This window comes from Ziziphus jujuba, chromosome 2, assembly GCF_031755915.1.
Source record: "Ziziphus jujuba cultivar Dongzao chromosome 2, ASM3175591v1".
Taxonomy (NCBI): Eukaryota; Viridiplantae; Streptophyta; class Magnoliopsida; order Rosales; family Rhamnaceae; genus Ziziphus; species Ziziphus jujuba.
Window position 1 is genome coordinate 19,209,432 of NC_083380.1, and position 10,005 is coordinate 19,219,436.

Below are 10,005 nucleotides of genomic sequence, written 5' to 3' on the forward strand. Positions count from 1 at the left end.
GCTAAAGAATGGATATAAGGAAAAGAAGCAGCGCAGCAGGTCCGCATGCGTTCGGCGCGATCCGGGCAGCGGCATCGATGCACCGGCCCACCGAGCGAGTTCCCTCGGTCGGGCCGGGAGAAAAGGGAAACTCCGAGGGTGAAAGGCGCGGGGAAAGAGAGGAAAAAAAAAAAAAAAAAAAGGGTGCAACACGAGGACTTCCCAGGAGGTCACCCATCCTAGTACTACTCTCGCCCAAGCGCGCTTAACTTCGGAGTTCTGATGGGATCCGATGCATTAGTGCTGGTATGATCGCACCCGACATGGTGATGCTAAAGAATGGATATAAGGAAAAGAAGCAGCGCAGCAGGTCCGCATGCGTTCGGCGCGATCCGGGCGAGTTCCCTCGGTCGGGCCGGGAGAAAAGGGAAACTCCGAGGGTGAAAGGCGCGGGGAAAGAGAGGAAAAAAAAAAAAAAAAAAGGGGTGCAACACGAGGACTTCCCAGGAGGTCACCCATCCTAGTACTACTCTCGCCCTAGCACGCTTAACTTCGGAGTTCTGATGGGATCCGGTGCATTAGTGCTGGTATGATCGCACCCGACATGGTGATGCTAAAGAATGGATATAAGGAAAAGAAGCAGCGCAGCAGGTCCGCATGCGTTCGGCGCGATCCGGGCGAGTTCCCTCGGTCGGGCCGGGAGAAAAGGGAAACTCCGAGGGTGAAAGGCGCGGGGAAAGAGAGGAAAAAAAAAAAAAAAAAAAAAGGGGTGCAACACGAGGACTTCCCAGGAGGTCACCCATCGTAGTACTACTCTCGCCCAAGCACGCTTAACTTCGGAGTTCTGATGGGATCCGGTGCATTAGTGCTGGTATGATCGCACCCGACATGGTGATGCTAAAGAATGGATATAAGGAAAAGAAGCAGCGCAGCAGGTCCGCATGCGTTCGGCGCGATCCGGGCGAGTTCCCTCGGTCGGGCCGGGAGAAAAGGGAAACTCCGAGGGTGAAAGGCGCGGGGAAAGAGAGGAAAAAAAAAAAAAAAAAAGGGGTGCAACACGAGGACTTCCCAGGAGGTCACCCATCCTAGTACAACTCTCGCCCAAGCACGCTTAACTTCGGAGTTCTGATGGGATCCGGTGCATTAGTGCTGGTATGATCGCACCCGACATGGTGATGCTAAAGAATGGATATAAGGAAAAGAAGCAGCGCAGCAGGTCCGCATGCGTTCGGCGCGATCCGGGCGAGTTCCCTCGGTCGGGCCGGGAGAAAAGGGAAACTCCGAGGGTGAAAGGCGCGGGGAAAGAGAGGAAAAAAAAAAAAAAAAAGGGTGCAACACGAGGACTTCCCAGGAGGTCACCCATCCTAGTACTACTCTCGCCCAAGCACGCTTAACTTCGGAGTTCTGATGGGATCCGGTGCATTAGTGCTGGTATGATCGCACCCGACATGGTGATGCTAAAGAATGGATATAAGGAAAAGAAGCAGCGCAGCAGGTCCGCATGCGTTCGGCGCGATCCGGGCGAGTTCCCTCGGTCGGGCCGGGAGAAAAGGGAAACTCCGAGGGTGAAAGGCGCGGGGAAAGAGAGGAAAAAAAAAAAAAAAAAAGGGGTGCAACACGAGGACTTCCCAGGAGGTCACCCATCCTAGTACTACTCTCGCCCAAGCACGCTTAACTTCGGAGTTCTGATGGGATCCGGTGCATTAGTGCTGGTATGATCGCACCCGACATGGTGATGCTAAAGAATGGATATAAGGAAAAGAAGCAGCGCAGCAGGTCCGCATGCGTTCGGCGCGATCCGGGCGAGTTCCCTCGGTCGGGCCGGGAGAAAAGGGAAACTCCGAGGGTGAAAGGCGCGGGGAAAGAGAGGAAAAAAAAAAAAAAAAAAAGTAATGTAACACGAGGACTTCCCAGGAGGTCACCCATCCTAGTACTACTCTCGCCCAAGCACGCTTAACTTCGGAGTTCTGATGGGATCCGGTGCATTAGTGCTGGTATGATCGCACCCGACATGGTGATGCTAAAGAATGGATATAAGGAAAAGAAGCAGCGCAGCAGGTCCGCATGCGTTCGGCGCGATCCGGGCGAGTTCCCTCGGTCGGGCCGGGAGAAAAGGGAAACTCCGAGGGTGAAAGGCGCGGGGAAAGAGAGGAAAAAAAAAAAAAAAAAGGGGTGCAACACGAGGACTTCCCAGGAGGTCACCCATCCTAGTACTACTCTCGCCCAAGCACGCTTAACTTCGGAGTTCTGATGGGATCCGGTGCATTAGTGCTGGTATGATCGCACCCGACATGGTGATGCTAAAGAATGGATATAAGGAAAAGAAGCAGCGCAGCAGGTCCGCATGCGTTCGGCGCGATCCGGGCGAGTTCCCTCGGTCGGGCCGGGAGAAAAGGGAAACTCCGAGGGTGAAAGGCGCGGGGAAAGAGAGGAAAAAAAAAAAAAAAAAAGGGGTGCAACACGAGGACTTCCCAGGAGGTCACCCATCCTAGTACTACTCTCGCCCAAGCACGCTTAACATCGGAGTTCTGATGGGATCCGGTGCATTAGTGCTGGTATGATCGCACCCGACATGGTGATGCTAAAGAATGGATATAAGGAAAAGAAGCAGCGCAGCAGGTCCGCATGCGTTCGGCGCGATCCGGGCGAGTTCCCTCGGTCGGGCCGGGAGAAAAGGGAAACTCCGAGGGTGAAAGGCGCGGGGAAAGAGAGGAAAAAAAAAAAAAAAAAAAGGGGTGCAACACGAGGACTTCCCAGGAGGTCACCCATCCTAGTACTACTCTCGCCCAAGCACGCTTAACTTCGGAGTTCTGATGGGATCCGGTGCATTAGTGCTGGTATGATCGCACCCGACATGGTGATGCTAAAGAATGGATATAAGGAAAAGAAGCAGCGCAGCAGGTCCGCATGCGTTCGGCGCGATCCGGGCGAGTTCCCTCGGTCGGGCCGGGAGAAAAGGGAAACTCCGAGGGTGAAATGCGCGGGGAAAGAGAGGAAAAAAAAAAAAAAAAAAGGGGTGCAACACGAGGACTTCCCAGGAGGTCACCCATCCTAGTACTACTCTCGCCCAAGCACGCTTAACTTCCGAGTTCTGATGGGATCCGGTGCATTAGTGCTGGTATGATCGCACCCCACATGGTGATGCTAAAGAATGGATATAAGGAAAAGAAGCAGCGCAGCAGGTCCGCATGCGTTCGGCGCGATACGGGCGAGTTCCCTCGGTCGGGCCGGGAGAAAAGGGAAACTCCGAGGGTGAAAGCCGCGGGGAAAGAGAGGAAAAAAAAAAAAAAAAAAGGGGTGCAACACGAGGACTTCCCAGGAGGTCACCCATCCTAGTACTACTCTCGCCCAAGCACGCTTAACTTCGGAGTTCTGATGGGATCCGGTGCATTAGTGCTGGTATGATCGCACCCGACATGGTGATGCTAAAGAATGGATATAAGGAAAAGAAGCAGCGCAGCAGGTCCGCATGCGTTCGGCGCGATCCGGGCGAGTTCCCTCGGTCGGGCCGGGAGAAAAGGGAAACTCCGAGGGTGAAAGGCGCGGGGAAAGAGAGGAAAAAAAAAAAAAAAAAGGGGTGCAACACGAGGACTTCCCAGGAGGTCACCCATCCTAGTACTACTCTCGCCCAAGCACGCTTAACTTCGGAGTTCTGATGGGATCCGGTGCATTAGTGCTGGTATGATCGCACCCGACATGGTGATGCTAAAGAATGGATATAAGGAAAAGAAGCAGTGCAGCAGGTCCGCATGCGTTCGGCGCGATCCGGGCGAGTTCCCTCGGTCGGGCCGGGAGAAAAGGGAAACTCCGAGGGTGAAAGGCGCGGGGAAAGAGAGGAAAAAAAAAAAAAAAAAAAGGGGTGCAACACGAGGACTTCCCAGGAGTTCACCCATCCTAGTACTACTCTCGCCGAAGCACGCTTAACTTCGGAGTTCTGATGGGATCCGGTGCATTAGTGCTGGTATGATCGCACCCGACATGGTGATGCTAAAGAATGGATATAAGGAAAAGAAGCAGCGCAGCAGGTCCGCATGCGTTCGGCGCGATCCGGGCGAGTTCCCTCGGTCGGGCCGGGAGAAAAGGGAAACTCCGAGGGTGAAAGGCGCGGGGAAAGAGAGGAAAAAAAAAAAAAAAAAGGGGTGCAACACGAGGACTTCCCAGGAGGTCACCCATCCTAGTACTACTCTCGCCCAAGCACGCTTAACTTCGGAGTTCTGATGGGATCCGGTGCATTAGTGCTGGTATGATCGCACCCGACATGGTGATGCTAAAGAATGGATATAAGGAAAAGAAGCAGCGCAGCAGGTCCGCATGCGTTCGGCGCGATCCGGGCGAGTTCCCTCGGTCGGGCCGGGAGAAAAGGGAAACTCCGAGGGTGAAAGGCGCGGGGAAAGAGAGGAAAAAAAAAAAAAAAAAAGGGGTGCAACACGAGGACTTCCCAAGAGGTCACCCATCCTAGTACTACTCTCGCCCAAGCACGCTTAACTTCGGAGTTCTGATGGGATCCGGTGCATTAGTGCTGGTATGATCGCACCCGACATGGTGATGCTAAAGAATGGATATAAGGAAAAGAAGCAGTGCAGCAGGTCCGCATGCGTTCGGCGCGATCCGGGCGAGTTCCCTCGGTCGGGCCGGGAGAAAAGGGAAACTCCGAGGGTGAAAGGCGCGGGGAAAGAGAGGAAAAAAAAAAAAAAAAAGGGGTGCAACACGAGGACTTCCCAGGAGGTCACCCATCCTAGTACTACTCTCGCCCAAGCACGCTTAACTTCGGAGTTCTGATGGGATCCGGTGCATTAGTGCTGGTATGATCGCACCCGACATGGTGATGCTAAAGAATGGATATAAGGAAAAGAAGCAGTGCAGCAGGTCCGCATGCGTTCGGCGCGATCCGGGCGAGTTCCCTCGGTCGGGCCGGGAGAAAAGGGAAACTCCGAGGGTGAAAGGCGCGGGGAAAGAGAGGAAAAAAAAAAAAAAAAAAAGGGGTGCAACACGAGGACTTCCCAGGAGTTCACCCATCCTAGTACTACTCTCGCCGAAGCACGCTTAACTTCGGAGTTCTGATGGGATCCGGTGCATTAGTGCTGGTATGATCGCACCCGACATGGTGATGCTAAAGAATGGATATAAGGAAAAGAAGCAGCGCAGCAGGTCCGCATGCGTTCGGCGCGATCCGGGCGAGTTCCCTCGGTCGGGCCGGGAGAAAAGGGAAACTCCGAGGGTGAAAGGCGCGGGGAAAGAGAGGAAAAAAAAAAAAAAAAAGGGGTGCAACACGAGGACTTCCCAGGAGGTCACCCATCCTAGTACTACTCTCGCCCAAGCACGCTTAACTTCGGAGTTCTGATGGGATCCGGTGCATTAGTGCTGGTATGATTGCACCCGACATGGTGATGCTAAAGAATGGATATAAGGAAAAGAAGCAGCGCAGCAGGTCCGCATGCGTTCGGCGCGATCCGGGCGAGTTCCCTCGGTCGGGCCGGGAGAAAAGGGAAACTCCGAGGGTGAAAGGCGCGGGGAAAGAGAGGAAAAAAAAAAAAAAAAGGGGTGCAACACGAGGACTTCCCAGGAGGTCACCCATCCTAGTACTACTCTCGCCCAAGCACGCTTAACTTCGGAGTTCTGATGGGATCCGGTGCATTAGTGCTGGTATGATCGCACCCGACATGGTGATGCTAAAGAATGGATATAAGGAAAAGAAGCAGCGCAGCAGGTCCGCATGCGTTCGGCGCGATCCGGGCAGCGGCATCGATGCACCGGCCCACCGAGCGAGTTCCCTCGGTCGGGCCGGGAGAAAAGGGAAACTCCGAGGGTGAAAGGCGCGGGGAAAGAGAGGAAAAAAAAAAAAAAAAAAAAAGGGTGCAACACGAGGACTTCCCAGGAGGTCACCCATCCTAGTACTACTCTCGCCCAAGCGCGCTTAACTTCGGAGTTCTGATGGGATCCGGTGCATTAGTGCTGGTATGATCGCACCCGACATGGTGATGCTAAAGAATGGATATAAGGAAAAGAAGCAGCGCAGCAGGTCCGCATGCGTTCGGCGCGATCCGGGCGAGTTCCCTCAGTCGGGCCGGGAGAAAAGGGAAACTCCGAGGGTGAAAGGCGCGGGGAAAGAGAGGAAAAAAAAAAAAAAAAAAAGGGGTGCAACACGAGGACTTCCCAGGAGGTCACCCATCCTAGTACTACTCTCGCCCAAGCACGCTTAACATCGGAGTTCTGATGGGATCCGGTGCATTAGTGCTGGTATGATCGCACCCGACATGGTGATGCTAAAGAATGGATATAAGGAAAAGAAGCAGCGCAGCAGGTCCGCATGCGTTCGGCGCGATCCGGGCGAGTTCCCTCGGTCGGGCCGGGAGAAAAGGGAAACTCCGAGGGTGAAAGGCGCGGGGAAAGAGAGGAAAAAAAAAAAAAAAAAAGGGTGCAACACGAGGACTTCCCAGGAGGTCACCCATCCTAGTACTACTCTCGCCCAAGCACGCTTAACTTCGGAGTTCTGATGGGATCCGGTGCATTAGTGCTGGTATGATCGCACCCGACATGGTGATGCTAAAGAATGGATATAAGGAAAAGAAGCAGCGCAGCAGGTCCGCATGCGTTCGGCGCGATCCGGGCGAGTTCCCTCGGTCGGGCCGGGAGAAAAGGGAAACTCCGAGGGTGAAAGGCGCGGGGAAAGAGAGGAAAAAAAAAAAAAAAAAAAGGGGTGCAACACGAGGACTTCCCAGGAGGTCACCCATCCTAGTACTACTCTCGCCCAAGCACGCTTAACTTCGGAGTTCTGATGGGATCCGGTGCATTAGTGCTGGTATGATCGCACCCGACATGGTGATGCTAAAGAATGGATATAAGGAAAAGAAGCAGCGCAGCAGGTCCGCATGCGTTCGGCGCGATCCGGGCAGCGGCATCGATGCACCGGCCCACCGAGCGAGTTCCCTCGGTCGTGCCGGGAGAAAAGGGAAACTCCGAGGGTGAAAGGCGCGGGGAAAGAGAGGAAAAAAAAAAAAAAAAAAAAGGGTGCAACACGAGGACTTCCCAGGAGGTCACCCATCCTAGTACTACTCTCGCCCAAGCGCGCTTAACTTCGGAGTTCTGATGGGATCCGGTGCATTAGTGCTGGTATGATCGCACCCGACATGGTGATGCTAAAGAATGGATATAAGGAAAAGAAGCAGCGCAGCAGGTCCGCATGCGTTCGGCGCGATCCGGGCGAGTTCCCTCAGTCGGGCCGGGAGAAAAGGGAAACTCCGAGGGTGAAAGGCGCGGGGAAAGAGAGGAAAAAAAAAAAAAAAAAAAGGGGTGCAACACGAGGACTTCCCAGGAGGTCACCCATCCTAGTACTACTCGCGCCCAAGCACGCTTAACTTCGGAGTTCTGATGGGATCCGGTGCATTAGTGCTGGTATGATCGCACCCGACATGGTGATGCTAAAGAATGGATATAAGGAAAAGAAGCAGCGCAGCAGGTCCGCATGCGTTCGGCGCGATCCGGGCGAGTTCCCTCGGTCGGGCCGGGAGAAAAGGGAAACTCCGAGGGTGAAAGGCGCGGGGAAAGAGAGGAAAAAAAAAAAAAAAAAAAGGGGTGCAACACGAGGACTTCCCAGGAGGTCACCCATCCTAGTACTACTCTCGCCCAAGCACGCTTAACTTCGGAGTTCTGATGGGATCCGGTGCATTAGTGCTGGTATGATCGCACCCGACATGGTGATGCTAAAGAATGGATATAAGGAAAAGAAGCAGCGCAGCAGGTCCGCATGCGTTCGGCGCGATCCGGGCGAGTTCCCTCGGTCGGGCCGGGAGAAAAGGGAAACTCCGAGGGTGAAAGGCGCGGGGAAAGAGAGGAAAAAAAAAAAAAAAAAGGGGTGCAACACGAGGACTTCCCAGGAGGTCACCCATCCTAGTACTACTCTCGCCCAAGCACGCTTAACTTCGGAGTTCTGATGGGATCCGGTGCATTAGTGCTGGTATGATCGCTCCCAACATGGTCATGCTAAAGAATGGATATAAGGAAAAGAAGCAGCGCAGCAGGTCCGCATGCGTTCGGCGCGATCCGGGCGAGTTCCCTCGGTCGGGCCGGGAGAAAAGGGAAACTCCGAGGGTGAAAGGCGCGGGGAAAGAGAGGAAAAAAAAAAAAAAAAAGGGGTGCAACACGAGGACTTCCCAGGAGGTCACCCATCCTAGTACTACTCTCGCCCAAGCACGCTTAACTTCGGAGTTCTGATGGGATCCGGTGCATTAGTGCTGGTATGATCGCACCCGACATGGTGATGCTAAAGAATGGATATAAGGAAAAGAAGCAGCGCAGCAGGTCCGCATGCGTTCGGCGCGATCCGGGCGAGTTCCCTCGGTCGGGCCGGGAGAAAAGGGAAACTCCGAGGGTGAAAGGCGCGGGGAAAGAGAGGAAAAAAAAGAAAAAAAAAGGGGTGCAACACGAGGACTTCCCAGGAGGTCACCCATCCTAGTACTACTCTCGCCCAAGCACGCTTAACTTCGGAGTTCTGATGGGATCCGGTGCATTAGTGCTGGTATGATCGCACCCAACATGGTGATGCTAAAGAATGGATATAAGGAAAAGAAGCAGCGCAGCAGGTCCGCATGCGTTCGGCGCGATCCGGGCGAGTTCCCTCGGTCGGGCCGGGAGAAAAGGGAAACTCCGAGGGTGAAAGGCGCGGGGAAAGAGAGGAAAAAAAAAAAAAAAAAGGGGTGCAACACGAGGACTTCCCAGGAGGTCACCCATCCTAGTACTACTCTCGCCCAAGCACGCTTAACTTCGGAGTTCTGATGGGATCCGGTGCATTAGTGCTGGTATGATCGCACCCGACATGGTGATGCTAAAGAATGGATATAAGGAAAAGAAGCAGCGCAGCAGGTCCGCATGCGTTCGGCGCGATCCGGGCGAGTTCCCTCGGTCGGGCCGGGAGAAAAGGGAAACTCCGAGGGTGAAAGGCGCGGGGAAAGAGAGGAAAAAAAAAAAAAAAAAGGGGTGCAACACGAGGACTTCCCAGGAGGTCACCCATCCTAGTACTACTCTCGCCCAAGCACGCTTAACTTCGGAGTTCTGATGGGATCCGGTGCATTAGTGCTGGTATGATCGCACCCGACATGGTGATGCTAAAGAATGGATATAAGGAAAAGAAGCAGCGCAGCAGGTCCGCATGCGTTCGGCGCGATCCGGGCGAGTTCCCTCGGTCGGGCCGGGAGAAAAGGGAAACTCCGAGGGTGAAAGGCGCGGGGAAAGAGAGGAAAAAAAAAAAAAAAAAAAGGGGTGCAACACGAGGACTTCCCAGGAGGTCACCCATCCTAGTACTACTCTCGCCCAAGCACGCTTAACTTCGGAGTTCTGATGGGATCCGGTGCATTAGTGCTGGTATGATCGCACCCCACATGGTGATGCTAAAGAATGGATATAAGGAAAAGAAGCAGCGCAGCAGGTCCGCATGCGTTCGGCGCGATCCGGGCGAGTTCCCTCGGTCGGGCCGGGAGAAAAGGGAAACTCCGAGGGTGAAAGGCGCGGGGAAAGAGAGGAAAAAAAAAAAAAAAAAAGGGTGCAACACGAGGACTTCCCAGGAGGTCACCCATCCTAGTACTACTCTCGCCCAAGCACGCTTAACTTCGGAGTTCTGATGGGATCCGGTGCATTAGTGCTGGTATGATCGCACCCGACATGGTGATGCTAAAGAATGGATATAAGGAAAAGAAGCAGCGCAGCAGGTCCGCATGCGTTCGGCGCGATCCGGGCGAGTTCCCTCGGTCGGGCCGGGAGAAAAGGGAAACTCCGAGGGTGAAAGGCGCGGGGAAAGAGAGGAAAAAAAAAAAAAAAAAAAGGGGTGCAACACGAGGACTTCCCAGGAGGTCACCCATCCTAGTACTACTCTCGCCCAAGCACGCTTAACTTCGGAGTTCTGATGGGATCCGGTGCATTAGTGCTGGTATGATCGCACCCAACATGGTGATGCTAAAGAATGGATATAAGGAAAAGAAGCAGCGCAGCAGGTCCGCATGCGTTCGGCGCGATCCGGGCGAGTTCCCTCGGTCG

At 54.1% G+C, this 10,005-nt stretch overlaps 35 non-coding genes across 35 annotated transcripts; all 35 read right to left on the reverse strand.

The window, feature by feature from the left end:
* Positions 1-180: 180 nt before the first annotated feature.
* On the reverse strand, positions 181-299 carry LOC132802046 (5S ribosomal RNA). Its single transcript, XR_009637167.1, has one exon. It is a non-coding gene; the product is annotated as a 5S ribosomal RNA (ribosomal RNA).
* Positions 300-461: 162 nt separating this feature from the next.
* LOC132800966 (5S ribosomal RNA) lies at positions 462-580 on the reverse strand. The gene has a single exon (XR_009636082.1). It is a non-coding gene; the product is annotated as a 5S ribosomal RNA (ribosomal RNA).
* A 165-nt stretch (positions 581-745) lies between these two features.
* On the reverse strand, positions 746-864 carry LOC132801271 (5S ribosomal RNA). Its single transcript, XR_009636387.1, has one exon. It is a non-coding gene; the product is annotated as a 5S ribosomal RNA (ribosomal RNA).
* A 162-nt stretch (positions 865-1,026) lies between these two features.
* LOC132801458 (5S ribosomal RNA) lies at positions 1,027-1,145 on the reverse strand. The gene has a single exon (XR_009636574.1). It is a non-coding gene; the product is annotated as a 5S ribosomal RNA (ribosomal RNA).
* A 160-nt stretch (positions 1,146-1,305) lies between these two features.
* On the reverse strand, positions 1,306-1,424 carry LOC132800981 (5S ribosomal RNA). Its single transcript, XR_009636097.1, has one exon. It is a non-coding gene; the product is annotated as a 5S ribosomal RNA (ribosomal RNA).
* Positions 1,425-1,586: 162 nt separating this feature from the next.
* On the reverse strand, positions 1,587-1,705 carry LOC132801083 (5S ribosomal RNA). The gene has a single exon (XR_009636199.1). It is a non-coding gene; the product is annotated as a 5S ribosomal RNA (ribosomal RNA).
* A 163-nt stretch (positions 1,706-1,868) lies between these two features.
* Positions 1,869-1,987, reverse strand: LOC132802132 (5S ribosomal RNA). Its single transcript, XR_009637255.1, has one exon. It is a non-coding gene; the product is annotated as a 5S ribosomal RNA (ribosomal RNA).
* Positions 1,988-2,148: 161 nt separating this feature from the next.
* On the reverse strand, positions 2,149-2,267 carry LOC132801094 (5S ribosomal RNA). Its single transcript, XR_009636210.1, has one exon. It is a non-coding gene; the product is annotated as a 5S ribosomal RNA (ribosomal RNA).
* A 162-nt stretch (positions 2,268-2,429) lies between these two features.
* LOC132801625 (5S ribosomal RNA) lies at positions 2,430-2,548 on the reverse strand. Its single transcript, XR_009636745.1, has one exon. It is a non-coding gene; the product is annotated as a 5S ribosomal RNA (ribosomal RNA).
* Positions 2,549-2,711: 163 nt separating this feature from the next.
* On the reverse strand, positions 2,712-2,830 carry LOC132801105 (5S ribosomal RNA). The gene has a single exon (XR_009636221.1). It is a non-coding gene; the product is annotated as a 5S ribosomal RNA (ribosomal RNA).
* A 162-nt stretch (positions 2,831-2,992) lies between these two features.
* LOC132801828 (5S ribosomal RNA) lies at positions 2,993-3,111 on the reverse strand. The gene has a single exon (XR_009636949.1). It is a non-coding gene; the product is annotated as a 5S ribosomal RNA (ribosomal RNA).
* Positions 3,112-3,273: 162 nt separating this feature from the next.
* Positions 3,274-3,392, reverse strand: LOC132801117 (5S ribosomal RNA). The gene has a single exon (XR_009636233.1). It is a non-coding gene; the product is annotated as a 5S ribosomal RNA (ribosomal RNA).
* Positions 3,393-3,553: 161 nt separating this feature from the next.
* Positions 3,554-3,672, reverse strand: LOC132801128 (5S ribosomal RNA). Its single transcript, XR_009636244.1, has one exon. It is a non-coding gene; the product is annotated as a 5S ribosomal RNA (ribosomal RNA).
* Positions 3,673-3,835: 163 nt separating this feature from the next.
* On the reverse strand, positions 3,836-3,954 carry LOC132802296 (5S ribosomal RNA). Its single transcript, XR_009637420.1, has one exon. It is a non-coding gene; the product is annotated as a 5S ribosomal RNA (ribosomal RNA).
* A 161-nt stretch (positions 3,955-4,115) lies between these two features.
* On the reverse strand, positions 4,116-4,234 carry LOC132801139 (5S ribosomal RNA). Its single transcript, XR_009636255.1, has one exon. It is a non-coding gene; the product is annotated as a 5S ribosomal RNA (ribosomal RNA).
* Positions 4,235-4,396: 162 nt separating this feature from the next.
* LOC132801242 (5S ribosomal RNA) lies at positions 4,397-4,515 on the reverse strand. The gene has a single exon (XR_009636358.1). It is a non-coding gene; the product is annotated as a 5S ribosomal RNA (ribosomal RNA).
* Positions 4,516-4,676: 161 nt separating this feature from the next.
* LOC132801150 (5S ribosomal RNA) lies at positions 4,677-4,795 on the reverse strand. The gene has a single exon (XR_009636266.1). It is a non-coding gene; the product is annotated as a 5S ribosomal RNA (ribosomal RNA).
* Positions 4,796-4,958: 163 nt separating this feature from the next.
* Positions 4,959-5,077, reverse strand: LOC132802297 (5S ribosomal RNA). Its single transcript, XR_009637421.1, has one exon. It is a non-coding gene; the product is annotated as a 5S ribosomal RNA (ribosomal RNA).
* A 161-nt stretch (positions 5,078-5,238) lies between these two features.
* Positions 5,239-5,357, reverse strand: LOC132800970 (5S ribosomal RNA). Its single transcript, XR_009636086.1, has one exon. It is a non-coding gene; the product is annotated as a 5S ribosomal RNA (ribosomal RNA).
* A 160-nt stretch (positions 5,358-5,517) lies between these two features.
* Positions 5,518-5,636, reverse strand: LOC132801161 (5S ribosomal RNA). The gene has a single exon (XR_009636277.1). It is a non-coding gene; the product is annotated as a 5S ribosomal RNA (ribosomal RNA).
* Positions 5,637-5,829: 193 nt separating this feature from the next.
* On the reverse strand, positions 5,830-5,948 carry LOC132801732 (5S ribosomal RNA). Its single transcript, XR_009636852.1, has one exon. It is a non-coding gene; the product is annotated as a 5S ribosomal RNA (ribosomal RNA).
* Positions 5,949-6,111: 163 nt separating this feature from the next.
* On the reverse strand, positions 6,112-6,230 carry LOC132801626 (5S ribosomal RNA). The gene has a single exon (XR_009636746.1). It is a non-coding gene; the product is annotated as a 5S ribosomal RNA (ribosomal RNA).
* Positions 6,231-6,391: 161 nt separating this feature from the next.
* LOC132800982 (5S ribosomal RNA) lies at positions 6,392-6,510 on the reverse strand. The gene has a single exon (XR_009636098.1). It is a non-coding gene; the product is annotated as a 5S ribosomal RNA (ribosomal RNA).
* A 163-nt stretch (positions 6,511-6,673) lies between these two features.
* On the reverse strand, positions 6,674-6,792 carry LOC132801172 (5S ribosomal RNA). Its single transcript, XR_009636288.1, has one exon. It is a non-coding gene; the product is annotated as a 5S ribosomal RNA (ribosomal RNA).
* A 192-nt stretch (positions 6,793-6,984) lies between these two features.
* On the reverse strand, positions 6,985-7,103 carry LOC132801733 (5S ribosomal RNA). Its single transcript, XR_009636853.1, has one exon. It is a non-coding gene; the product is annotated as a 5S ribosomal RNA (ribosomal RNA).
* A 163-nt stretch (positions 7,104-7,266) lies between these two features.
* LOC132801274 (5S ribosomal RNA) lies at positions 7,267-7,385 on the reverse strand. The gene has a single exon (XR_009636390.1). It is a non-coding gene; the product is annotated as a 5S ribosomal RNA (ribosomal RNA).
* Positions 7,386-7,548: 163 nt separating this feature from the next.
* On the reverse strand, positions 7,549-7,667 carry LOC132801183 (5S ribosomal RNA). The gene has a single exon (XR_009636299.1). It is a non-coding gene; the product is annotated as a 5S ribosomal RNA (ribosomal RNA).
* Positions 7,668-7,828: 161 nt separating this feature from the next.
* On the reverse strand, positions 7,829-7,947 carry LOC132801480 (5S ribosomal RNA). Its single transcript, XR_009636596.1, has one exon. It is a non-coding gene; the product is annotated as a 5S ribosomal RNA (ribosomal RNA).
* A 161-nt stretch (positions 7,948-8,108) lies between these two features.
* On the reverse strand, positions 8,109-8,227 carry LOC132801195 (5S ribosomal RNA). The gene has a single exon (XR_009636311.1). It is a non-coding gene; the product is annotated as a 5S ribosomal RNA (ribosomal RNA).
* A 162-nt stretch (positions 8,228-8,389) lies between these two features.
* Positions 8,390-8,508, reverse strand: LOC132801206 (5S ribosomal RNA). The gene has a single exon (XR_009636322.1). It is a non-coding gene; the product is annotated as a 5S ribosomal RNA (ribosomal RNA).
* A 161-nt stretch (positions 8,509-8,669) lies between these two features.
* Positions 8,670-8,788, reverse strand: LOC132801217 (5S ribosomal RNA). Its single transcript, XR_009636333.1, has one exon. It is a non-coding gene; the product is annotated as a 5S ribosomal RNA (ribosomal RNA).
* Positions 8,789-8,949: 161 nt separating this feature from the next.
* On the reverse strand, positions 8,950-9,068 carry LOC132801229 (5S ribosomal RNA). Its single transcript, XR_009636345.1, has one exon. It is a non-coding gene; the product is annotated as a 5S ribosomal RNA (ribosomal RNA).
* Positions 9,069-9,231: 163 nt separating this feature from the next.
* On the reverse strand, positions 9,232-9,350 carry LOC132801240 (5S ribosomal RNA). Its single transcript, XR_009636356.1, has one exon. It is a non-coding gene; the product is annotated as a 5S ribosomal RNA (ribosomal RNA).
* A 161-nt stretch (positions 9,351-9,511) lies between these two features.
* LOC132800984 (5S ribosomal RNA) lies at positions 9,512-9,630 on the reverse strand. Its single transcript, XR_009636100.1, has one exon. It is a non-coding gene; the product is annotated as a 5S ribosomal RNA (ribosomal RNA).
* Positions 9,631-9,793: 163 nt separating this feature from the next.
* Positions 9,794-9,912, reverse strand: LOC132801251 (5S ribosomal RNA). Its single transcript, XR_009636367.1, has one exon. It is a non-coding gene; the product is annotated as a 5S ribosomal RNA (ribosomal RNA).
* Positions 9,913-10,005: the final 93 nt, after the last annotated feature.